We start from the raw sequence: 27,558 nt of genomic DNA on the forward strand, positions 1-27,558 counted from the left end.
CACCCCTGGAATACACGTGCCCAGGCTATTCGCGTGTGGAACTTCCCGCGCACCCCTGAAATACACGTACCCTGCTGAAATCGCGTGTGAAACTTCCCGCGAACCCCTGAAATACACGCGCCCAGGCTATTCGCGTGTGGAACTTCCCGCGCACCCCTGAAATACACGCGCCCAGGCTATTCGCGTGTGGAACTTCCCGCGCACCCCTGAAATACACGCGCCCAGGCTATTCGCGTGTGGAACTTCCCGCGCACCCCTGAAATACACGTACCCTGCTGAAATCGCGTGTGAAACTTCCCGCGAACCCCTGGAATACACGCGCCCAGGCTATTCGCGTGTGGAACTTCCCGCGCACCCCTGAAATACACGTACCCTGCTGAAATCGCGTGCGAAACTTCCCGCGAACCCCTGAAATACACGCGCCCAGGCTATTCGCGTGTGGAACTTCCCGCGCACCCCTGAAATACACGCGCCCAGGCTATTCGCGTGTGGAACTTCCCGCGCACCCCTGAAATACACGTACCCTGCTGAAATCGCGTGTGAAACTTCCCGCGAACCCCTGAAATACACGCGCCCAGGCTATTCGCGTGTGGAACTTCCCGCGCACCCCTGAAATACACGCGCCCAGGCTATTCACGTGTGGAACTTCCCGCGCACCCCTGAAATACACGTACCCTGCTGAAATCGCGTGCGAAACTTCCCGCGAACCCCTGAAATACACGCGCCCAGGCTATTCGCGTGTGGAACTTCCCGCGCACCCCTGAAATACACGCGCCCAGGCTATTCGCGTGTGGAACTTCCCGCGCACCCCTGAAATACACGTACCCTGCTGAAATCGCGTGTGAAACTTCCCGCGAACCCCTGAAATACACGCGCCCAGGCTATTCGCGTGTGGAACTTCCCGCGCACCCCTGCAATACACGCGCCCAGGCTATTCGCGTGTGGAACTTCCCGCGCACCCCTGAAATACACGCGCCCAGGCTATTCGCGTGTGGAACTTCCCGCGCACCCCTGAAATACACGCGCCCAGGCTATTCGCGTGTGGAACTTCCCGCGCACCCCTGAAATACACGTACCCTGCTGAAATCGCGTGTGAAACTTCCCGCGAACCCCTGGAATACACGCGCCCAGGCTATTCGCGTGTGGAACTTCCCGCGCACCCCTGAAATACACGTACCCTGCTGGAATCGCGTGTGAAACTTCCCGCGAAACCCTGGAATACACGTAGCCCGCTTGCCGTGCTGGTACAGGGTTAGCGCAGCCCTTTGCGCTGGATTGGGGATTTTGATGGCTTTTCCCTGCGCGGAAGGCGTTCTTGGGGGCGTAACTGGCGCTGCTGCAAGGTCGCTGCGCCACTGTGCGCCACGGCTGGTTTTGGTGGCTGGAATCCATGAATACGCTGTGCGCGGAAATGTGTTTCGGCGCACGCGGCTGGCGCAGACTACCGCACGCGCACACTGTGCGCCAGCCGCGTGCGCCACTTGTGCGCCGAATTCTATGAATTGGCCCCTGAGTGTCACCAACAATTCTTTCAGTTTTTGGAATAAAATAGAGTTCCTAGCTGTTTTAGTGTCAACTCAGGCAAGCCCGGGGATCTCATCTTTGGTCATTTCTTTACTAAAAGGCAGTCAGCTGCGTTTTTGTCTCTTAAGGGGACCTTGTACTTGCATCTGCCACTTTAATGTAGACAGTTGAGTCGGCGCTCGATCATGTTTCGAAAGCATCTCAGAATTTTTGCAAGAAATGTCTATACTTCCTGCAATGCTACTTTCCCACTCAGAAAACCCCTGGAAGCAGCTCCAGTCAGTAGAAAAGCACAGCGTGTCCTCCTCCTGTTCAACATGTTGCTTCGTGTGCTCTGACATACATGCCAAGATGCCCCATTCAAATTAGAAGATGGCACCCCAGCCCAGTAATTTTTTAAATGTGCTTTCTTGCATTGCTCGATTTCCCCCATTATAAACCCAGTCCCAGAAAACCAAGAAAAACATATAGGACTTGACAACGGACTTTATAATCGAATTGGGGCAATTTGGCACGCGCATTCTGACATTTCTCATTCCATTTTAACATGTTATGGAAGCAGACTCTTAGGTTCTTGGCACTTGTGGGCGGGGTTTAAATGGTTTCATGTTGATGATTGATGCACCAGCCCATCCCCCTACAAGGACACAGAATAGATTTGGGGTCATCAGACATCATTACTAATTCAGATGTTTGAAATTTGATTATGTAAGAGTACATTCACTATTTTGTATTACTTGTCTATCTAAAAAATGTATATTATATTTTCTATATTAACTATGCATATACTTTTTTTCTAGCTTACTTTTTAACATATATGCAAGCCCTCCCTTCATAGTGAATTTAATAAAATATGAAGGAACCAGGACGCAAATTCATCACAAACCAATTAAAGGAAACTTTTATTCCTTGCTGTTAGCAGGACCTATAAGAGTCCTTGGCATTAGACAAAAGACTATCGTGGTAAATTGTAGTCTTTAATCAAGTGTGACAAATCTGCGCACACCATTGTAGACTGCTGTTAATTTCCTTAAAGGTTAATTAGTTGATGTGCTGTAAATTAAATTCCCGTATTCTAGCGCACGGAGAGGGAAACGTACAGCTAGTAATTTGTGCACCGTCTCCCTGCAACACTTTGTTATGGAAGAGAGACTGCGCGCCTGGTGGATTTGTTTCACATTTACATTAATGTGCTACATAAGTAAGACGTTGATATACCGTCGCATCGCCAAATAAGTCCCTATCCATTTGCCAGGCGATTTACCTTTCCATTGGGTCCTGTTTTGCTTTCCGCCATCTTGTGCTCTTGGAGTGCAACCGTTCTCTTGGAATACGGCTCAACAGGAGACAGAATGTTTTTTTTAATGGACTGCTTTCATGTCGTTTTATCTATATTTTTTGGCTTCATTCTATTTAAGATTGTGTTAATGCAGTACATGCCACAAGCCCCATCCTAACGTGCTTGAAGTTTTTGCGCGGCATGGAGCTGTCCGCAACTAGTTCTGATGCAGGCGTAAGAACAGCCTGGAATACAGCTATGGACTTTTTCGCAGTTTGAAGCAAGAGTGAGGCAGGGGTCTTGAAACTTTGGCCCTCCACATGTTTTGGAGCCCTAGCCTACACAGCCAATGCTAAGGGATCGTGTGCGCGGTAGTCCCAAACCTCTGGTGAGCTCCAGGTTTCGAAGGCCAGGTCTATGGAGACTTCTTGAAGATTGAGCAATGGTGGTAGGGAGTTCCAAAGTGGGGAGCCTTGAGGGTGGAACAGTCTGTCTGCAAACCTAATGTGCATTGAGACCATTCACTGTTGTGATGCCATCTTTATGCTTCATCGTGTTTGGTAGAACGGGTAAAGTTTCCTTGAGGTAGGCTGGTGATAGTCCTTTGTGTCTTGGCAAAGCATCTAGAAATCCATTTGCTTTTTCACTGGTTGCTAATGTAGGGGCTTCAGAAGCAGGTACAGGATTTAACTCGGATATTCTTGCTTCATACCAATGTTCACTTATTTATGATAATATCTTTGTAAATTACTCTACAGAGTGGTGGTAATCATTTAGCCCCTCTTACACACCTTGCTCAATTCAAAGACAGATACAAACTATTGTCAGGTACCCCTTCTTCTTAAAGTCCAATGCAATGTGTAAACTAATGAATCCGGGTTAGGCTTGAAGCCTTGCAGTGGTGGGCGTCCAACCACACGACATGGCATGGTGGACTTTTGCAGTAGTTGAGCATTGTCATGTTAGAACAGGGGCAACGCTAGTCTTGGAAACAAGAACTCGCAGAGCAACAGAGGTTCTAATCCCGGATCCATGCTTAGAAACAAAATTCAGGTACAATACGGTATTATGCACGTTATAGAAAACCCCAATTAATATAAAAATAAAAATTCACAAAGACTATCTTACCAAATTAATTATATGTCTATGTTGTAATAGTATTCGTTTTTCTGAATACATAGCACGCAGGATTGAGTAAAAGAGTGATAAAGAAAAAACAAGCAAGTCAAATATTTATTAGGGTATTTAATGAGCGCGGACCTAGTTTCGAGAAGCAACAGAGCGGTTTACAATCATAGAGGGAAGGGCATGGTGGGGGAGAAGAGAAACAAGGGAGTGGGAGCTAACAACAGGCGAGGAGTAAAGTGGGTGGTTTGTCACCAGTGGATCTACAAGCAACCAGTGGAGGAAACAGTAGAGAGCAGAACACCCACGCTCGGGTAGGTTGGGGAGTGGAGGGTGTGTGGACTTAGGTGTTAGGGAGGAGGCATTCCTTGAAGAGAAGGCTCGTGATTTCCTTCCTGAATTGTAGAAGCGAGGTGGTGGGTCTGGTGTTGACGGGGAGGAGGATACAGACTCTTGGGGTGTAGACAGAGAAGGCCTGTCTCCTGGTTCTTACCTTCCGGTACTGGCAGAGTTCAAGTCTGCAGTTGTCCTTAATTTGGGTAGATCGTAAGCCTCCAGATATGCTGAGTTTCTCAGTGAGGTAGCTTGGTGATTTACAGTAACAGCTTTGTAGATGATGCAGCAGGATTTGAAGATGATACACGCTAGAGCCTGTGCAATTCGAAAAGTGTCAGGGTGATGTGGTTGAATGTGCAGGGTACTTTGATGAGTCGTGCTGCAGCATGCAGGACACATCTCAGGGGTGCCAGGGTAATCGCCGGAAGGCCCTCTAAAAGGGCATTTCCAATTTCCTTGCGGGAAGGACCAAGGCTTGGACAGCATATCTGAAGTTGCTTCCTGGGATGGGTTCCATGTCATTTAATCGCGGGATGAAACAACGATGGGTTTTTCTCTGTGGATATTTCAATGAGAAAGCTGATCGCTTTATTTTTTTTATTTATTTTGGGGGGTTCCCCCAACCCCATCACCTTTAATTATTTAACTATTCCCTAACACCCACACCCTATCTATATATTTTTTTAACCCCCCTACAAAATTCAATGAGTTTTCTCATTGAAATAACAACAGAGAAAAACCCAGCGTCCTTTGATCCCACGATGAAAGGACGTGGTACCCTGGGATGAATGGCTTGATTTTCCAAAGGAGTGAGAATGATGCTCTTATATTTCATAACTACATACATGTGAAGGTACAAAAATCAATGTTAGTAGATAGCTATTACCACTCGCCAGTCGAGTCCGATAATTGTGATCAGACCATGCATGTGCCTCCAGGTTAAGACTTAAATTGTAATTGGCCATCACCTGGCAAATTGGGATGGCTAAAGAAACCTGCCCTTCCTTTGATATCAGCATTTAGGCCATAATAGACACAATCATTTGGCTCACCATATTTTTTGGAATACTACTGCCATCAGCCTTTAATTGCATACTCTATGTTGTACTCCCAAACACATGGAGTGAATCAGGATGCCAAGCCATGACAGGGTGTAACGCGTTCTGTTAGTGTAGACTGACTTGACTCGAACAGCTAGGGGCGCTGAGGATGCAGAGGAGGAAGATGAGTGGGCATCGGATGAGGAGCAGGGGGAGGATGAGGAAGCAGAGATACCACTGGTACCAACATCGAGGGTGGAGAGCTTATGGGGGCTGAGGCTAATAACATAACCAGGCCGAATGACCGTGGCAAAGGGTAAGAAGTGAGGTAGAACGTTACAGGGTAAACAGTCATGAACACAGCTTCCGTTACTACACAAGCAACTTGGAAGACCACAGTATGTGTCTTGCACACGTGGACAGAATCAATTTAATGTAAGCATTATCCTCCCTCACAGCAGGTGCCGGGCCAATGGATAAATGCGTTTGAAAAACAGACTAAAGGAATTACATTCGCAGTGGGGGACATGAAAGGTTTACTCACCACGTTACCGGGAGATCAGGCCGATGACATATGGAGAAAAACGAGGTATGCAGGAATACAGATAAATAATGACAATCATGATGGAGCACAGTTTAATGACTGTTGAGCAAGGGTATGGAACGCATTAAGGTCAGCATACCCAGACACACCAGATATCAATTTGATTATGGCCCGTACCATGAAGGCACATGAAGACCCCACATTGTATATAACTCAGATTCAAGAAATGTGGAGGGCAGAGATGGAAGAGCCCTGGGACAAGAACGTAGGAATATTTCATCATGTGCTACAGAAGGGCCTCCCCAAGGATGTGCAACATGATTTAGAGAAAGTAGTGGGAATCGAAACAATGGGGTGGGGTGAGATTGAGGCAATAATAGTACACCGTTCTAGAAGATGGCAGGAGAAGGAAATGGAAACAGCGGATCACGCACAGATGGCTGAAGCAAAGTTAGTACAGAGGCAGTTGGCGAAACTGAGTGCATAAGGGGAGCTAATTACTAGCCCCCCTGAGGGGCCGCAGGACCCTAGGCAAGCACCGGAATAAGCAGAGGTTTACTGAGGGTACTCAGACAATAGAAGGGGAATTGGGGGTTACCAGAGGGGAAGAGGAGGATACTAGGGAGGAAGAGGATATGGATTTGGGGAAATTAGGCTGAGGTTTGGGGGACCAGGACCCTGTTGGCCCGTGGCAATGCAGGACATTTTGTGTGAGTATGCAGGAGCAGACCAACTTATTCTTATGATCCCTGCGCTTATCCCAGCAGACCTTCATATGCGCTCACATACCATCCACCATCAAAAATGCTGCCCCCAATGGCCCCGGCATAGCCCTAGACAGCAACCACAGTACCAGTACCCATCACCCCCACATCAGCAAATGCCGAACTAAAGCCCGAATTTGGCACCGGCATATATGGAGCAGCAAGCACCACAGCTCCAACCCGAGTCATGGCACAAGGGCACCCTACCACATGGTACAGTAGTCCATTCTAATGGAGCAGGTGTATTAGTGGGGAATTTCTTTCCACTACAGGGGTCAAACACCCATCCCTAATAGGGCAGTCCACATAGAGCCCTGAGGTGCCCAGTCCTGTCAGTCACAAGCAACCCGGAATGTGAGGATAGGTAGTATAACATTTACATTCAAGGTAGACACAGGAGATACAAAGTCCTGTATTAAGAAAAGTCGCTTTCCCTTATTAGGAGAAGTATTGGACACACAGGTGTTTTCTGGGGCAATGATGTTAGTTGCATTTAGAGAAGACTTACCCATCAAGGTAGGGACCCAAGAGATGGTAGCTTTGCTATTATATTAAAAACATGCCCCAGTGAACCTGTCGCATGGCAGATTAATACATCATCCATAGCGTTGGCCCCTCCCTGCCTCTATAACATAGGAATGAGAGAAGCACAGTATTCATGGCATCTGCCCTCTCTACTCCACCATACCGCAAGTATGAAAGTTGGTACTCACTAAGACAACCCTACCGGCCTTAACCCAGAGCATTAAAAGAAGAGATGAGTCTGCAAGCTCTAGCAGAGATGAACATGCTGTAACTAAAGATGACAAAAGTGAGTGTCATCACTGCTGAAACAAACACACGTAGACACATTAGACATGAAGTAAACATGCATTCACCATGAAGTTACACAGACACTAGGTCAAACTGCATTTAGACACGAATAATGTTCTTGCATTCAATAGTCACTACAAAACATATGCTCAATATATATACGCTGAACAGCAAGATGCATGTGAATACATATAATGATTGCCTAACACAACAGTAACGAGTAGCCATTTTGGATAAAATGGATGGCACAGTCACATTTGAATGAATGAGAAGCATTGAAGAACCCTTGAAGTTGCAGAAATAATAAGCTTGTTGGATCAGCTAAGAGCACACTTCTGAGCAGACCAGTAGAAAGCTGCGCAACTCATGTCAAGGTCATGGTAGAAAAGGGAGGCTTGGAGTAGCACTGTGGAAAACAGAAGATAATGATTCCCAAGAAGCAAGGCACATTTCTGTTAAGATTAAGTAAAGAAACAAACAGCCCTTGAAGACCATTTATTCATTAATTGAGGCTTAATATAGGAAGAAGAATAGCTCGAACAAGTCTTTAGTGGAAGGGAAGGATAAAGACACCCACCTTATAATGGACTAATATCCTAGTAAAGACGAGCATTATAATTCAAACATGGCCTCCTCACATGTAACATATAGTTGGAGAACAGGGGCTATTCATTAACTCCTGACACAGATAGACTGAGGCTTTCACTCCACTCCAATTCTCAATTCTAAGAACAAGGATTCGAATCGAGAGATTCGAGAAAGCCAACTTCAAAGCTAGAAGTCCTGGCTGGTAGCCTAGGGAATTAGAGATTGCATGTTTCAATTGGGAAAAGTAGCACCTTCATACCGCTCATCCTGCCAATATTGTTGCTCATGTGCTGATGACCTGCCAAGTAATCAAGGTTGGTAAAGCTAATGCTAACCAATCCCTGTCTTCAATTTGATTTGATTGATTTGATTTGATTTACAACTTATAATGTGCATATCCTTCCGGAACAAAGCAGGAAAACCTGCATCTATGCACAGATATTCAATTCCTTTGCCCATTTAAAAGCTCACCACAGAGAAGATATTGGAACAAGTACGTTTTCAACTTTTTCTTAAAAAGAGTAATAGAAGTTATGTTCCGTAATTCTACTGGAAGTGCATTCCAGAGACAGGGACCCTTGATAGAAAAACATTGATCATCCCGACAGGTGCATTGAGAGGGAGGAACAACCAATACATTGAGCCCAGTTGAGCGCAGGGAGTGGGATGGCTGATAAGACTTAATCTTAGAGACCAAGTAGCGAGGTGCTACTCCTTGAATGCACTTTTGTGTTAAACACAGTGATCTAAATTCTATCTGTTTCTGAACAGGCAGCCCATGCAGCTTCCTCCGAAACTTGGAAATGGGTGTCTTTTTTGGCAGATTGTATACCAATCTGGCTGCGGCACTCTGGGCCACCTGCAGCTGTACAAGAGTGGCGGAACGTCCACTGACGGTCCCGTAGGTCATTGCTCGCCTGTTAGTACCTGTAAGACAAGATAGCTGCACCTAGTGAGGAATGGGGGTGCAGGATTCACTTACTCCAACACAAGTCAATAAGGACAACTCAATAGTTTGACAAAGGGAAGTCTGTTTAATGACAAGTCCAAAAAACCCGGAAACAAATGGGAATCAGCAGTGATGCGATCGCCTGTCTTCCTTCAACTTCCACGAACTTCATGCAAACAGTAACATTTATACTCAAAAATCGTCATCATTGACGTCTAACTCTACAAGTTTGTCATGTAATATAATTGGTTGGAAAAGGTAACTTAAGTATAGGTGCTATATCTGTATATGGTAACAGAGCATGCGGATTGGATAATTCTTATTGTGTGGGCGTCCACGCCCCTCCCCCTACATCACACGCCTACATCTCACGTGATAGACGTCACTACAAGTATGACGTCCTATTGGTTCTACTATCTATAGGACCCTAGATAACTTGGTCCATTGTGATTGGGTGGGTTACGCCCGTAGACATAAATCTCCACTTTAATTAGCAGAATACAGAATGAACACCCAGGTGCCTAGTGCCCCAAGATTCACCCTTCCATCAATCAGTGCCTTTGGGCTATGTGTCAATTAGTTGGCTGGGTATGGCCTCGAAAATGTAGCCTCTTATCTGTGGAAGTTATGGCATCCTTGGTTCTGGGTGACATCAGACTTTGGTAACTCTTCGCGCCTGGCTAGTCACGTGTCTGTTCACTGGGAATCTGCTTCAGTTTCCAGCTTTTCGTGTATTTGATTCTTCCTTAGCATCGCCACCTGCCTGGGCCCCCCTTATCTTGACCTTCACAGGGCAGGCTGGTATGCTCTGAAGTTTCATTTCTTCAGAGTCACAGCTCTCCTCCCTTCCTTAGGTTGACCTCGAATTCCCAGGTGTGAGCTGCTTCTTTGCTGAGTTTCGAATCTGCTCTTCCTTCTGGCTCAGCTGGAATATGAAAACCTGGCCTGGTAGGCCTCTGGCCGCCTAGGCATTCGTTGCTTATAAAATGGAGTCGCACTTGTATACTGTGCTTTATTGAGGTAGATATATGGTTGGCGCTTGCCGCTCTATTCTTCTACTAAGCATTGCAAGCAGTACTGTTTTCTTAGCTTCTTGCGTTCCAAGCCTATTTACACGTGTTAGCTAGTTGGATACTTCCGTCTTGTTTTACCTCAATGTTTCTTTACGTTTTAAACGTCGTCTCTTCTCCTGCGTCCATTACATCTATTTTCATAGCTGCTTGCACTGGCATGTTATCTTTGATTGTCATTTTCGTTCATCTGTGAGTTTGTCCAAGCCATCATGTCATTTCCATTGGCCATCCATTAAGGCTCTTTGGGTCTCTTCGTGGACCACCTGTAGGTACTCTTCATTTCGTGTCAGCTGCTGGTACGGTTTTCTAAGAGGGTACCGTGCAGCTCATGGTTGTCTAGCTATGGGGGCTTCAACAGGTATTGCTCTTCTAATGTACACTGGGCAGAGCCCAAGAGCTGCTCTCTGTTGGTTCATTTGCTCCTCATACGTCACATACCTTGGCGAGTACGTTCCTGGCACCTCGAAATGGGGGGCAGGGATGCAGGCCACGTCTGGGACCTCCTCTACACCAATTTAGTTGACTCTCAGGTTCTCCCAGTAATCAAGTCTGGAATTTACCATAGTCCCCACAACCACAGCACAGTCCAATTCAGAGATAAATGGCAACATTGGTTTTAAAAGCCTAAATTGATAAAAAACAGATTTAACAACTTCTGAGACATGAGCATTACAGCTCAACGATGCTTGCCATATGCAGCTTACATGACAAAGTTGTAGCAACATCAAAATTGGCAGGACTAGGAGTAATATCATGATAATTCCTAAGAAGATTTTGTGGACCGGACACCGTAACCTCAGTTTAGAAGAGCTAACTCAGAAGCTTCCAACTTTTAATAGCTATAGCACAGGCTAAAATATGTTGTGTGGCTTCTGGTGCAGATTTTAGCCTAATATAGACGTGCGTATCATCTGCATAGGAACGATATTTCAGTTTAAACCCAGAGAAGACGACAATTAGTGGCCTAATATAAACATTAAATAGTATCATAATGCAGATAATAGAACTGCATGGACGTGCACCACCAGAAGAGCAGGAGCTGTGGAAACGCAGGGGGTGTTCATAGACTCCCACCAAAGCAATGTTGTGACAGCACAGCACCGGTAAACTTTGTATTACTCAAGGTAGCATTAGACCAGCTTTACTATCCTGCACAAACAACATGAGAGAGTATTGCAGCCCTAAGTTTAGAAGACAGGTACACCCCTAATCTTTCTGAACATGTTGTTGCTTTCATTGTTAATTGTGTGGTATGTCAGAAGTTCACACCTTGGCACACGCTGCGAGTATTGAGAGAAGCAATATCTGTCCTAGTGGACCGTTCCAGCACCTGCAAATCGATTATATAGATATGCTCCAAAGTTGTAACAACTACAGGAACATGCTGGTAGTCGTATACCCTTTTTCCTGATGGATCAAAGCAGGTCCATGCACACATCCCGATGCCACACATGTGGCAAAATTCCTTGTACGAGAAGTATTCCTGAGATGGGGAGTGTGCAAAGTACTTCAGTCTGACAATGGACTGTGTTTTGAAAATGAAATGTTTGAGCACATCACAATCCTACTGGGTATTAAGTACATATTTTCTTTTGCTTATCACCCGAAGGCAAATGGGATTTGTGAGTGCCTCAGCTGCATTCTTAAGGAGAGAACAGCCAAACAGAAAATGACCCTAAAAAAGGATGGCTCCATTGCCTACCCTTGGTTCTATTTGCAATATGCAATCAACTCGGCTCAGACCATCACCTGACTATTCATCAGCTGGTGACAGGCTTGATCCTCCCACTAGAGTGCAAACTGATGCCCATAGTGCCGCTGTTGTTCTTGGATCTGAAATGCATGAGTATTTGACTGCTATGATGGCAAGTGTCTCTTTTATAACTCAACAGTTTCGTGCTTGGCAGGTAGGGTCAAAGAAGAATGATGAAGATAACCAGCAGCTCGATATACAGACCCGACTCCAACCCCCACCCTATACCCTGGTGATTCTGTTTATATAAAAAACCTTGTTCGGACATGGCATAAACCAAGGTTTGAGGTCTCCTTTGTAGTGGAAGAAGTGACTCCCACTGCTATTCAAGTCCAAGGAAGGCGCGGATGTCTCCACCTCGGCGACGTCAAATCCTGAAAAGGTGAGACCCCCCTGCCGCCAGTCCCAGATGGTAAAGCAGAAAAAGAAGTGACAAGAGTCCAAATCTGATCAATCACAAGAAACAGACAGCAGCCTGAAGATGAAAGCTAACAATACACTGTCCTTTCTTACACAAGCAATCAACTAGCACCAGTGAATTCTATTCCCTAAGAACTTCTACCTGAATAATAAAAACACAGAATGCACTTTTGAAAGAAAATAAAATACACTAATTCTCAATGTTGCCTTTAAAAGTACTACTGTATGCAATTCTCTCTTTTATAATAGATAGCTATTGCGACCTTCAGAACAAGTAAAGTACCGCATATTGCTTTATTAGTAGATTTGAAAACTAGCTTAATCTTTTAAAAGATCCTGCAGGCATATGCAGTGCAATTTTTCATATAAGTACCATAACAAAATTGATCTTTTCAACTTTGCAAGGTACAAGCTTTTGAGACCTAGACCGCATAACAAATGTTCCTGCTTTACAGCACGTGGACACACTAGCACATGGACACACAGTCATGATTGTAGCTGCCTTTTTCACCTTCTGCTGGCTCTATTTCTTTATTGTTCTAGCATTACGAGGATTGATTCTCTATAATTAACCCAAACCAGCGTATACTAATTTGACCCCCGTGCTCATGATGGATAAAGCAATAACCCTACCCTTCTCTATTGTTACTAAACAGATGAAAATAATTAAATTAAATGCTGGCACTACCTTCCAGCACATAAATGCCTACATGGCTGAATCTGCCAAAATGACTAATAATATGTGTGGTATCGGCATATGACCAGGTTAGGTAGGGGGACATGGGATATGAGCTGCTATGTGTGATCTCTTATTCCCTATGCCATGGAGACATCCAGGGTTTTTATAGCCACAGAAGTAGCAGTAGAAAAGCAACATTGCCTAACACACCTTGCACTCTATCTGACCCAAGGGCTATTCAAAGGCCAGACTGCTCCATTAGTGTGGGTAATTAAAGCAAAATCCCATGAGAATAAAAGAGATAAAATCCATAATAAAACATGAAACAGTAAACCAGGAAATCAGATATGAGCAACCTGGAAAAGACTGAGCAGGGTTTATGTATGAGGAAAATAAAATGCTGCAGTGCAATAACAAGATGGCGAAGGAGATACCTGGATGTTGGGAACTAGGCCAATTGCAAATAAAGGGAACGGTACCTACACCTGAGGGATGGACTGATGGGTTAATAGTGTGCAGGGCATTGCCATTAATGGAACAATGGGAGAAAGTGTAGTAAAAGCGGATAAGGTATGCATCGACCAATGGACTAACATTACGAAATTACTCACGTGGGTCAATGATTAGGGGGGACCGTACAAATAATACCCTTAAAGAATGCTACCTTGTGCTTTTGAAACAATGGCACAATAAACGTTGGGAAGAACAATGGGTATTAATTGATCTTTTATATACCAGGGATGAAAACAGGAACCTCATTATTGATGGGCCACTGCTGGGCCTGTGGATCCAGGGCATACTTGAAACTGCCCCCAAACTGGGGAGGGCTTTGTTCTGTAGTGCTGATAACATATCCACATTAGTAGTGCCCAAAAGTGATGTACCTAATGCATAGTTCGCTAAAATGGATGCGTGCATGAGAAAGAAAATATCCCTTACCCTCAAACGAGCCAAAAGAGGAAGTAACTAATTTCCACCAAAAAGGACAAAATGAAAGATACACTTGATGAAATGCCAAGTGAGCATAGTTTATTCAGCAGGACAGGAATGTTCATCCCTGGGGTACAAACACATTCAAATGCTAAGTGGTTGCAAATAATCTGCTGGGAGCTGCAAAACGATTAACACAACAGTGGGAGACTTAAATGCTATAAAGGAAGATTTGAGAGCAGTAAGGCTCATGACTCTTCAAAACAGGTAGGTCTTTGACCTAATAACATGCATGGAGGGTGGCCTTTGCACAAAAACTGCTGCATCTTGCTGTACCTACACACCTGCTCACGATGTAGAAAACAGGAACCGCACAGGAGACACAACCTTACTGACAGACCTCCACACAAAGATGGTAGAGGAGGTAGAAGAAATAGGGGATGACGATTGGTTTACTTACTTGTTCTCCAGGATCCCCTCCTGGTTGGCTAATACATTGAAAGTGCTAATTACCATATTAGTGTTAGCACTATTAAGATTCTGTACCCTGAGAATAGCCATAAGCCAATGGTAGAAGATGGCTAAAAATGCGGTAGGGATGACGATAGTGATAAAGGTGGACACAAAGATGCACACATGCACACAAACCAATGATCTACCTCATGTGAACTTGAAAGACAGTCCTATCATCCCTCCAGGCTCAAAACGTTATTATCCTTGAGATGTCCATAATTACGTGGGATGTTGGGTATTCTGAAAACCAGAATGGGAGTGCTGTTATATGACTTGGAGTATGGATGAGGGAGTATGGATGAGCATATAAAAAATGCAGGTGACCCGAGGGGTTGACCAAGATATGGAAAACCAAGTTACCTTACTGCGAAGAGGGACATCGGAGAGATTTGGTCGAGTACTCAATTAGAGGGGGGAATGTCGAGAGGTAGATTGATGAGTCATCCATAGCGTTGACTCCTCCCCTGCCTCTATGCCATAGGAATGAGAGAAGAGCATAATTCATGGCATCTTCCCCCTCTCTGCCACCATAATTCCGGTATGAAAGGCGCTACTCACTAAGAGAACCCTACCAGCCTTACCCCGGAATAGTAGAAGAAGAGATGAGTCTGCAAGCTCTAGCAGACATGAACATGCTGTAACCAAAGATGACGAAAGCAAGTGACATCACTGCTGAAACTAACACAAGTACACGCACTAGACAGGCAGTAGACCTGCATTCATCATGAAGTTACTCGGACTGTAGGTCAAACTGCATTTAGACACAAAGAATGTTCTTGCATTCAATAGACACTAGGAAACATATACTCAATATATATATATACGCTGAAATGCAAGATGCATGAGAATACATATAATGCCTGCGTAATGCAACAGTAATGAGTAGCTATTTTGGATAAAATGGACGACACAGCCACATTCAAACGAATGAGAAGCATTGAAGAAGCCTCGAAGTTGCAGAAAGAATAGGCTCACTGAATCAGCTAGGAGCACAGATCCGACCTACCAGTACGAAGCTATGCAACTCATGCCAAGGTCACAGTAGAAAGAGGAGGCTTGGACTAGCACCGAGGAGAACAGAAGATAACAATTTCCAAGAAGCAAAGCACATTTCTTTAAGATTATATAAAGAAACAAACAACCCTTGAAAACCAGGTGTTCATTATTTGAGGCTTAATATAGGAAGAAAAATAGCTCAAACAAGTGTCTAGTAGAAAGGAAGGTTAAAGATACCCACATTAATATGGTCTAAAATCCTAGTAAAGATGAGCAGGATAATTCAAAACATGTCATCCTCACACGTGACTTATAGTTGGAGAACAGGGGCTATTCATTAACTCCAGACACAGATAGACTGAGGCCTTCACTCCCTCAAATTCTCAGAACAAGGATACAAGACAAAGCCAAGTTCAAAGCTAATAGTCCTGGCTCGTAGCATAGGCAATCAGAAATGGTATGTTACAATTAGGAAAAGTAGCACCTTTATATCGCTCCCCCTTTCAATATTGTTGCTCATGTGCTGATGACCTGCCAAGGAATCAAGGTTGGTGCAGCCAATGCCAACCAATCACCATCCCCAATTAACGCTGTCCTATAATTGTTGCACTAACCTTTACAGTAGTATAGAAATTACATATACGCACTGCTATCAATTTAGAGGTGGTCTCAAGTTGAGCCATCAGCAGAGTGTGACATATGAAAACACTAACCCTTATGATTTGTATACCTAGATGATTCTCCTAACCAATCCCACCTTCCTGTAGTTTTCTATGTGATGTGATGTCAGTTGTGATGTATTTTATGCTTTTGAACTGTTGTCAGAATCAAGACAGATGAGAGCTTGTATATTTTCAATGTTCATTGCTATCCTTGTTTTATATCGATTGCTAATAAATACAGACCTTTGTCATTTACCTTGATTCTTATGTTTTTAGGTGTAGGATTTCCCATTCTATCAGATCTGCTAAGGGCTTGGACCTTCCACCCTTCGATTAAAACATACTAGGTACGGACCTCATGAACAATCTAAACATGACCATTGCATTTACTGCGAATGGTGAAGTATGTTCAATACCAGGGATACATTATGCTAGGGCTGCTGCAATACCACACACCCTGTACAGTGATGGAGCTACCAGAGGAGTGCCTATAGATCCAGATTTGTTTTTATACAGAGTAACATTATTGGTGGGGTGGGTGCCAGGAATAAAAAAACAAATTGTGGAGAGTGGCAGTGGAGTTTTTATTCAGGCCAGCAGTTCCCCAAGAGCATGACCCAGAAACCATCCTCACACTAGATCTGGAAGCAGCAATAATCAAAAAACATTAAATAGTTTTACTATGGACTGATTAGGAGGGAGTCAAGTGGCACACGGTTTTGTGTATCTATACCAACGAGTCATTAAGGGGACTGTCTGTTGAAGAGTTGTTAAGAGATGTTGACAATGTTGTTGAAATGATCTTTTAAATATGTATCTCTTGTCAAATTATGGTGCAGCACAGAGAAGTTCTGCACACTACACTTATTGCGAGGACAGTATCCTTGCACTTACAGGAAGATATGGCAAAAGTACCCAGCACCTTATGGACTTATAACCCCCATGTTGTAGAGTTGTTAAGGAGCATAGGGGGCATTCAAATAAAGCTGAAGCAGGGAGCAGTAGTGCCTGGAGTACGGCAGTACTCATTATCCAGAGAGGAAGATGAAGGGATTTATCACACCATCATGGCTTTATGGCAACGAGGCATACTAGTTCCATCAGAATCCCCCTGTAACACAGCTATATATCCTGTGAAGGGTTTAAGTTGGAGAACGGTACAGGATTTACTGCCATTGAACAATATTGTGGAGGCATAATTCCCATTAGTACCAAACCCTGGCATGATTCTTTGCAGCACACCCACTGAGGCCACACATTTTACTGTAATTGATTTAAAGAATGCCTTTTTCTCCATCCCTTTGCACCCTGAGTCTCAGCATCTCACCACGTTTACATATCGTGAGTCCCCCCGTATCTTTAACAGAGTGTTGCACATGAATTTAGGTAACATACATGTTCAAAGTGTTATCATTCAGTATGTAGTATGTAGTATGTAGATGACCTCCTTGTATTCAGCAACACAGAGGAGCAGTGTAGAGAAGACTCAGTAACGCTATTGACATTACTTGCAGAAAAGAGGTACAAAGTACACTAAGACAAAATGCTGTATTGTCAGAAGGAAGGGGTATATTTAGGACAAATGATATCCTCAGCATGAAAAAAGTTACCCTAGAAAGAGCTACTGTAGTCCAAATACACCACAGACTACTACAGTAAAAGAGGAGCAACAGTTTCTAGGATTGTGTAGAGCGTGGATTTCCGAATATTCCAGTTATACAAAGCTCTTGTTGCAAGGGCTCCAAAAAGCACAGAAAACTAAAGGGTCACTTACATGGACAGGAGAAATTATCACATGTTTCCAAGAATTTAAGAATGCCATAAGTAACTCCCCAGTGTTAGCAACCCCTGATTACACTAAGGAATGCTATTTGTTTTCACATTCTAATGGGGAAGTAATGATGGCAGTGTTGACCCAGCAAACATTGATGGGTCACAAGCCTTCAGCATATTACAGTGGGATCTTGTGATGTAAGGTAATTTCCCTTGTGAACAAACTTTAGAGGCTGCAATGTTTGCAATTTAAAAATCATTTGTAATAACTGTGGGGTGCTCAGCAACATTATATGTGGAGAATGCAGTTTTCCCTATTCTGGAAAGGTCTAAATCGACTCTCACAACCCACAGGGCAATGGAATATGAGGCCATACTGTCTAAACCCTCCATTCACATTGCAAGGTGTTGCACAGTGAACCCTGCAACATTCATTGGAATACCCGTTCAGCCAGGGGAAGAGGTGCATGACTGTGTTACATACAAAGGTCCAGAAGAGGGCATAATTCAAGCAAGAGAGGATGCACTGGAAGAGGGAGAGGTACACTTCATTGATGGGTCATCAACAATCAATCAGGGGACGGGACAGAGGCATACAGGTGATGCAGTCCTGCAACTTAATGATGGTGATTATGAGATAGCAGTTCAAAGGAGATTGCCGACCCATTATTCTGCACAAGCAGTGAAACTCATTGCACTGATTGAAGCATTAGAAGCATCACAAGGTGTCTAGTAATGATTTACCCTGATTCAGCATATGTCACATCTACAGTAAAGTCAGGGTTGTCCAGATGGTGAAGGAGAGGGATCAGGAGGCCCAATGGGACGCCTGTGCAGTATGCTGCATTGTAAGAAAGATTGATTTATACTTTATCCCGTCCAACTCTAGTAGCAGTAAAATGCGTCACCCACACCCGAAATATGGATTTTGTTTCACTTGGCAATGATGCCACAGACAGAGCTGCCAAAGAAGCAGCATATCTAGTAGACCCAGACTATAAGGCATAACCAGCAGTAGTTCAGCAACAATTGCAACTAACAGTACCTTACACAGCAGTTACCGCCTCACAGATAATTGAATTACAGGGTCAGGCATCCCAGGAGGAAAAGGATTTGTGGGTTAAATGTGGGTGCTCACTTTCAGCAACGGATCTTATCTGGAGACAAAACATTACAGTTAAAGTAGTAATGCCACAGGAAATTGCTTATGATTGCTCATGAGCAACTGCGTGCATTACCCAAAACATATGTCTAAATACTATATTGCTAAGGACATGCAGGAGGACTGGTTTTCCATCAACCTTCAAGAGTACATTCATATGTTTGTGGCATACTGCACTACACTCTCAGGACGTTACGTGGCACATTGCCCCATCCAACAGGACTCTTTCGAGAGCTCCACATAGATTACATGGAAATGATCAACAGATGCAGTAACTTTCGTTATCTTGTTGTTATTATTGTGTATTCATTTTCTTGTTGGATTGAGGCGGGCACTACCGCACAACCAGTTGAAAAACCAGTGGCCACATTTTTAGTATGCAATATCTGTCCTTACTGGGGGATATGTGATGCCCTAAAGCCAGATAATAGGGCACACTTTTTCAACAAATTATTTAAAGAGATTGAATCCCTCCTAGTGATTAAACATAAGTTGTGCTCAATTTACCACCCAGAAGCCAACGGAATTGTAGAGAGCATTAATGGCCTCTTGAAACAAAAGCTGTCGAAGTTATGTCATGCATTAGGGAGGTACTGGCTGCATTGTCTCCATCTGGCTCTGTGCAGCCTTAGGCACCAGCCAGGTAAGGACCAGCACTTGTTTCTGTACAAGATAGTGACAGGTAGAAGGTTGCACACACCACTTACACCTGCACGCACTGCATCAGACACACACAGGGCAGCTGAGCTAGGGGAGGAGTTTCAGGTGTATCTGAGGGATTTAATCAAATGTATAAAAGTTATCTCTCAACAGCTCACTCCCAGGAGAGAAGAAACAGCTGCCACACCCACGGCCGAGCCAATGTCTCAGCTATATCCAAGAGATTTTGTCTACTTTCGTTCCTCTGTGAGGAAATTGAACAAAAATTGTTAACAGGGCTCATACAAGGTTTTTTACTATATCCCATCTGCAGTGTGAGTGAATAAGCTAAAGTAATGGATTTACCTCTACGACGTGAGAAAGGTAACTGGCACTGCACCATCTCCTGTAATCTCTCAAGAACATTGACATTAAAAATGAATGTGGTTAATTTTATGGTGGCATTCTTGTGACAGTTGCACCCCGCGGGCACCATGACAATATGTTTCTTTTTCCCCACAGTGTCCAGGATTCAGAAGTAATGCAATATATGTAATAGTATATGTAGGAATCTTCTCTCTCCGTCTTCTCATTTCCTTTATCATAGGTAATTGTATAAGGGGTGTGCATATGAAAGGGGGTAGTAGTAATAACACAGATACAGAACCATTAATATTAAGCATAGGGATGGCACAAAACAAAAGAGAAATGAAAATGATATAAAATACAATCAGGATAAGGTGGTCATTTTAGATACAGTTGCAGATGTGCACCACCCCGAGACAGATAATATTTGGTACAATGATGTGAAGAAAGTGAGAAGGACAAAGACAAATGAGAGCTGCTATATCTGCAACCTTATACCCTATGCAACAGGCACACCCAAACTGTTTGTCCCACAGGAAATGCCACCTCTTATAGCCCAATGTTTAGTGCACCTGCACCTTTGCAGCATCTGAAGCCTGTTCTAAGGACACATGGTCCAGGCAGTCGTAATGGGCAGAGATGAAAGTGAGTGTGCGAAGAACAAAGAGCAGGCACATTGTCAGATAAGACCACTACTTAAATTGGAAGGTGTGTTGTTCTCCACAAAAGGATGGGTGAAAGTACTTGTGAGCTGTACAGAGCGGTGTCTACTGGGGTTCTAGGAGGATGTAGTGGTACATTTTAATGAGAAATGTTCTTACATTAAGACCACCTATGTATGAAAACTCACTTGGATTGAACTGAATGAGAACCCTGCTAAAGTGCAAATATTAACAAACTTCTTTTGCTTCAGAGGAATTGGCACTGCACTGTTGGGCACAAATGAAAGATGTAACATGACTCTATTACTAATGGAACATTTGCATTAATGGATGTGTGTTCGGTGTGTGAAAAATACACATGTCTCCACCTCCCTCCACCGTGGAGAGGAATTTGTTCACTCACCAATTTGCATTTGGTTGTCCTCATAGCACCTGATTCACATTTGACTGTGATAAACGTGCCACCCCCAATTGCAATTAAAACACCTCTCCATCAGCATGCTCGCAGTTCACTAAGAGGTCATCGACAAAAGAGACCTAACTATCTCAAGACACTTATGACAAGCTGAAAACGATCCCAGAACATTTCCGTCTGTTCACAAAGACTGAATAATTTTGTTACCTCCCTCCCTGTGCCAGACGTTCATACTGCAGAAAATGCAAAGTATCTGCAAGCAAATCGCAAGGTGGGAGATGCTCCAGATAGCGAACCAGACAGAGCAGGATCTTCATTCAATAAAAACAGAATTTCGGGCTATCCGTTTTATGACCCCCCAGGACCGCTATGTTTTGAACTTACTTAAGGAAATGAAAGGGGGCGAGTGCAAGAAAATGGGATCCTCCTGCTGCACACACATACCCCCCAACAATGCAGACAATGCATCTCTAATTCATGCCCTAAGGGCCCTCCACAATCAGTGGATTGCCATGAAACAGGAGTGAGTGCAGAAGACTGGTTTGATTTGATGTTTTCATGTGCTCTGTCTTTGTTAGGGATAGCCGTGAAGGTGTTGGTTCCTATCGTGGTATTTCTTATTGTAATATTTTCTTCATGCCAAAGACACTGCCTAAAAGTGCAATGATGATGTTGGTGTCAATAACAACAGGTAAAGTTGCTTCCCTCACAACAAACATGTACACACAGACTGAGAGGTAGAATGGGGGATTAGAACATAGGACTATGAGAATATAAAAACCAGTTGGTCTCCTGTGGACACTGTCTTACCCTCCATCTGATCCAGAAACTTATGTGGACCATTGGGTGAACTTGTAACACTTACATGGACTCCTCAGGAGCATAATACCTTCCTAGCCTCCAGCCTGTGGACCTGATACCTTGAAGCCTTTAGGATTCTTTGTCTGTTTGAACAAACAAATGACAACACTAGAAATGCTATAACATCTATTAACTGAGATAATACTACATGAGATGTGTATTCCCTTAAATCACTCCCTTCTAACTCTAGGGCTGAATTCCCTTCTCACCTGTATTTTATTATTGTGGAGTTCTCCATCCTGCTTTTCTACAGGGGCGCATTGAGATGGAGAGACAATGGTAACTTGGGTTGCTGATGAACTCTATAGCTTCTTGCCTTGAAATCTCTATTCTTTTTAGAATAAATCTTTGGGTAAGTAAGCAGGTGAAGATACTTTAATCTTTAAGGGCTTGAATTGATTCCTACATTAGAGAGATCTCTCTTTCGAATTACTTTTGTTCTTTTTCTCCTTTTCGCAGGTTCTAGGAATTCGGGGTAAGAATTATGGCTGCGGATGACTGCGGAGTTACTTGGGATGAGAAAACATTTTTAAAACGTAAGTTCGCCAATACGAAGTATCGGCAGCCTTCAAGGTGGAGCGGGTTACAACTGTGAGGTGAAATCTTGAAGAACCTTCAGGTATGTAAACGCTTATAAAAAAACGTCTTCTCTGTTAAACTGTTAAGTTTGTTTTTAATTAAATACCTCTTGTGTTGTCTGCAGGTTTTTGAAAAGCTGAGGAAAAAACTTCAGAAGATACTGCGAGCAAGTAAAAGTTCTTAACTGAAGATAACAGCGTCAAGGATAGCTTCTGTCATGTAAGTCTTTTCATTGAACTATGGGACCCTGTAGCTTTTTGTAAAACTAATGCTTCTCTAATCTCCTTTTCTTCACATGATCTGTGAGGAGAAAAGCCGGTAGCGTTACCTGCTGTCAGCGGAGCAGACACGAAGCACACGTTCCAGCGGAGGTGGGGCTTAAGTAGCTCTTCTGCAAATATGAATAGAAAGTGCTGCTACTTGTAAATGGGTTTTCAGAGGTCATGTTGAGTGTATGAAATTACTGTTGAACATCACGGGAGTCTATGGAAGTATATGCTGTGGATGGTGTAAATGCCAAATGTGCCAGGCTAACACCCACCTTTGACCTGCTGATTAATATAATGTTCCCTGCCTAGCCTCACTGCCTGAATGAGGACTATGCTCACTGACTGGAATCATAACAGACTTGGCTGGAGAGGGGGTGCTGCTGCTTTATGACTTGTACTCCAGAAGAATATGGCTGGATGGGGGAAAGCTTGTATTACGTGTGCAAGGTATGGGTCGCCAAAGAGGGTAGAAATGATTACAGCCTTATAGCAACCGATGGCGAGTTATGATTATTTTCTGTTATTTGGAATTCAGTTTGATGAGAAAAACGTAGATGGTCTGCAAAAATGGATTCCTACTGTTGAGGCTGCCCAATATATGAAAAGATAAATAATGAAAAAATTGAATCCATAATTTGCATACATTTTCAAAATTATTTTAATTACATTTTGCTGCATGAAAATGTTCCTTTATAAATTCCTTATTTACATACATATTCATAGATGTTTTAAATTCCTCACCATGTGTTTCCCCACCTTATGTCAGGCAGTTCATTAGGAGAGAATAACAGCTCTAGGTATAAAACAAAAAATTGGATTTTAGTTGACCTTATTTTTGGGTTACGTGCTAAAAATGTCCAATCAGTTACAACTCTATCAAATACAATTCTGCATGCTCTTTGATTGCTGAAGAAAAACAAAATTCAATCATAGTTTATAAGTACATTGTGTTACTCACTGAATTGGTGCTTTTGATCCTGTCCCGGTTGATAAAGTACACCAGATATGGACTATATTTGATTTCAGATAAAAGAAAGAAATTCTAAATTCTTCAGACTGTGCTCTCAAGTTTACGAGATGCCCGCAATTTTAAATGTTTTAATTATACCTATTTTGTATCATGCTATATATAGACAGCTTGATGGTGCAAAGAAAAAACACTTTATTTAAATAAATTGCTCAAGCTTACCTATTTGGTTTGAAAGGGTGTCCCCTGGATTTGAGTTTCCTTGCTGCGTTTTTACTCCGAGGAAACAAAAATGCACGCTTTATGTCACGGCGTGATGATAGCGATTGCGTCATGTATGCGCGATTGCATCATGACGTTGGGAACACATTACCCCCATCTTTCTTGAGGAAGTTTGCTTGTTATTCGTGACCTGCATTTGTCCTGCCTTGTATTTCCTTCTTACTTTATAATGATGAAAAAAATGAATAAAAATCCATTCTGCACCTTAGGTAAAAGTGATTGGGTACTAAGTGAAAAAACAAATGTAAGTTTACAAAGGCACTATTTCTTACGGTCTCATAATATTGGATCCAGCTTGTACACTGTATAATTAACCTGAATGAGTATGTACTAACACAGAATTGAGTGAGATGCTAATAAGAACACAAAAAGTTATAACTGAAGACATTGCTGTTGAAGTATTGATGCATGAGGCAGAAGAGAACATAGACATTTTACAGCCGATATGTTAATCGAAGAAAATGAGGAAAGGGGAAAAGAAAAAGAAAGAGAAAATTAAAGATATGGTTACTTTCACAGATAGTGGTTTATCTCTGTATCACAATTTAGACCCAAATGACAAGTGTCCATTAAGTTGATCCAGAAACATACTCTGCGTCTTGACAATTGTTCTTGTTGCCTTCTCTTGGTGGTATATGGATGCTTTCCAATCCATAAAATTTGAGCTTGTTAATTTGTTTGCTGTGTCCATTGAGAAAATCATAGGCCAAAGGATATTTTAGGTCCTTGTTCTTTATTGACCTAATGTGTTCAGATATTCTGATCTTTAATGGACGGATGGTACTTCCAATGAAGATTTTAGAACATGTGCCGTGTAATGCATAAACGACAAACTTAGTATTACATTTCATATATCAGAATTTGTCTAGTTCTTCCATTAGGAAGTTGAATATGTTGTTTCCCGTTGTAAGAATATGGGCACATGTTGCACTTGCCACATTTGTGATGGCCGCAGAGATTTGATGGATTCCACATTTGTTTGAGGCAGGGCTCTTTTATCTGTGGCATGAAGTTTGATTGGCTTATAAGGTTCTTTATAGTTCTTTCTCTTCGAAATGTTAATGATGGTTGATCGTCAAGAAATGGAGTTGGATCTTGATCCAGCTTGAGAATGGACCAGTTTTTGAAGAGTATTTTTCTGATTAGGTTTGTCTGAGAGCTTTATGTTGTGATAAAGCTCATTTTGTTAGTATTTGTCAATAAAGAGGATTTCGGTTTTGTTTCAAGATGATCTGCTCTGGTTCGTGATAAAGTTTTGTTATAGGCTAACTGCAGTGATGTCCTCAAACGTTTGGAGCATTTGTTTTGCATGTTTTTCAAATTCAGTGTTTTGTGTACAGTTTCGTTTTATTCTCAATAATTCACCATAAGGAATATTTCTTGTGACATGATCTGTTAAGAGTCCCATATTAGTCCAGTGCATGCCATGGTATGCCAGTCTTCTCTTAAAATTTGTAGAGGATTAAGTTGGAGTTTATCATAGCAATCCGTATCATTAATATGTTGTTGTGCTGATGCTACGTAATCTTTTGATTCCATTAATACAATTTTCCCTCCTTTATCTGCCATTTTCATGATAATAGAGGTGTAGCCAGTAGTGCTTGTCTTTTCTTGAAGGTCAAATTTTGTTTAAATTTGGGTTTCATTCCCTGAAGATAGATCTCTCTTAAATTCTTAGTTGTTGCTTTAAGAAAGAGGTCTACGACGTTGTCTCTAGCAAGATTCGGAATAAACTTAGACTTTGGTTTTAGGGAGGTTTCTTCCGAAAGCCCCATTTCTAAATTCAGATCCTCTGTAAAGGATTCTTGTGTGTGTACTTCATCCTGTTGTAAGTTCAAAAGTCTGACAGTGTTTTCAGAGGGGATGACCGATAGTTCCGACGGGAACTGTTTGCTGCTCATTTCTTTTAGTTTTGGTATATTGGCAAAATATCTTTTGAGTTTGAGTTTTCTACAAAATGTATACAGGTCAAGGTGTGTTGTAAAATAATCGAATGGGCTTAATGGGCAGAAAGAAAGGCCCTTGTTTAGGACAGAAACTAGGTATTGTGTTAGATCCAGGCTTGAAAGGTTCACAGCTAGATTTTCCTGTTGTGAGTGTTTCTGAACCTTTTTTGCAGGCCTGTTGTGCTTTTTGCGTGATCTGGAGAGGCTGACCTTTCCCCTCCTGCCCCTCCTGTTCGGCTTCCACTCTTTGAAGAGATCTGTTGATGTGATGTCCTCATAGGCTGATTTGTTGACATGTATTGAGGGTACATGCGTGTATTCCTGTACCTCTTGCATTCTAAAAGAGGGAATGCAGTTGGAGCTTCTGTTGAAGTGGGTGGTATGGCCGTAGCCTGGTCTGTTTCATTTTCGCTTGAAGATTCTATGTCTGAAGACAGAGGGGATAGCACTAGAGGTGTCATTATTGGTTGAGGTTATTTGATATTTGGTCTGGACTTTCTAGAAAACTTTTGTTTTTGGAAGGTGTACACTCTGTGATATTTATAATCCATTTCATCATGTATGAATTTCTTTTGTTTTTTAGCTTTTAGTTCTTTGGTATAATTGTTGAGATAATCATTCAGAATTTGATAATTTTTTAATGTTAGTTGAGGTAGGTTTAATTTTTCAATTTTTTCTTTGATGATTAACATCTCTCTTGTGATTCTTTCATGAGTTTTTTTGGCTTGAACTATAATTATGTGCATCATTTCTTTCAAAGTATTTACCAATAATTCGTCCCAGTCTTATAAGGCTTCCAAATCTTCCTGAAAAGACAGAAAAATGCATACCCTTAATCCTCTAGGGATTATACCATCCTCAAGATACATTTGTATGGTCTTTATCTCCCACCATCTCGAGAGCTCTTGTTTCGATAGAGATTCCAATTGTGGGTAGCCTAAGATGTTGACAACAGAAGGAGGGAAGCAGCAGGGCTAGTTAATGGAGTATTAACCGTTACATGTCTTAAAATAGCGGCAAAAATGTCTGTGTATACAAAATATCATGGCAAAAATGCTGTGGTTTTGCCGCTGCAATCATGTAAAGGACCCCGGACCCATTATACCATTTAAGGGAAGTTGGGGGACACCCCCGCAACTCCTGATCCCCTTAAATTGTATAATGGGGTACACCTTTACCAGGTCAAACCACGGCATTTTTGCCGTGTTTTTTTTTACTGGTGACATTTTTGCCACAATTCTATTACCGGATACCGTATTAACTAAAGGAGGGAATGTTGGAATAGGGATGCAAGTGCAATGCCCCAGGCAGGCAAAGATATTTAGATTGTGCAAGCCATATTCGCAGGTGGCATAGTTAGCAGTTTTTGGTGGGTGCGGCAGAATGCATATGCATTCATTTGTAGTTAGCTTTGACATATATTAGAAATACCATGTATCTACTGGAATGAATCGTCAGATGTTGTCACTTCTTCCTGAAGGGCAGCCCCTTCCGATGTGGTCAAGGAGGTGAGTCCCCTACCTGATAGTCCCCCCGAGGGTGGCACTTAGCGGGAGGAACTCATAGAGAGAGACTCCCACTCTAGGGACAAGGACGAACATCTAAGGGAAACACAATATAATACTCCTCACCCTAGATAATTCCCTACT

The sequence above is a fragment of the Ambystoma mexicanum genome, chromosome 6p (genome assembly GCF_040938575.1).
Source record: "Ambystoma mexicanum isolate Mex_15411 chromosome 6p, UKY_AmexF1_1, whole genome shotgun sequence".
Classification (NCBI taxonomy): Eukaryota; Metazoa; Chordata; class Amphibia; order Caudata; family Ambystomatidae; genus Ambystoma; species Ambystoma mexicanum.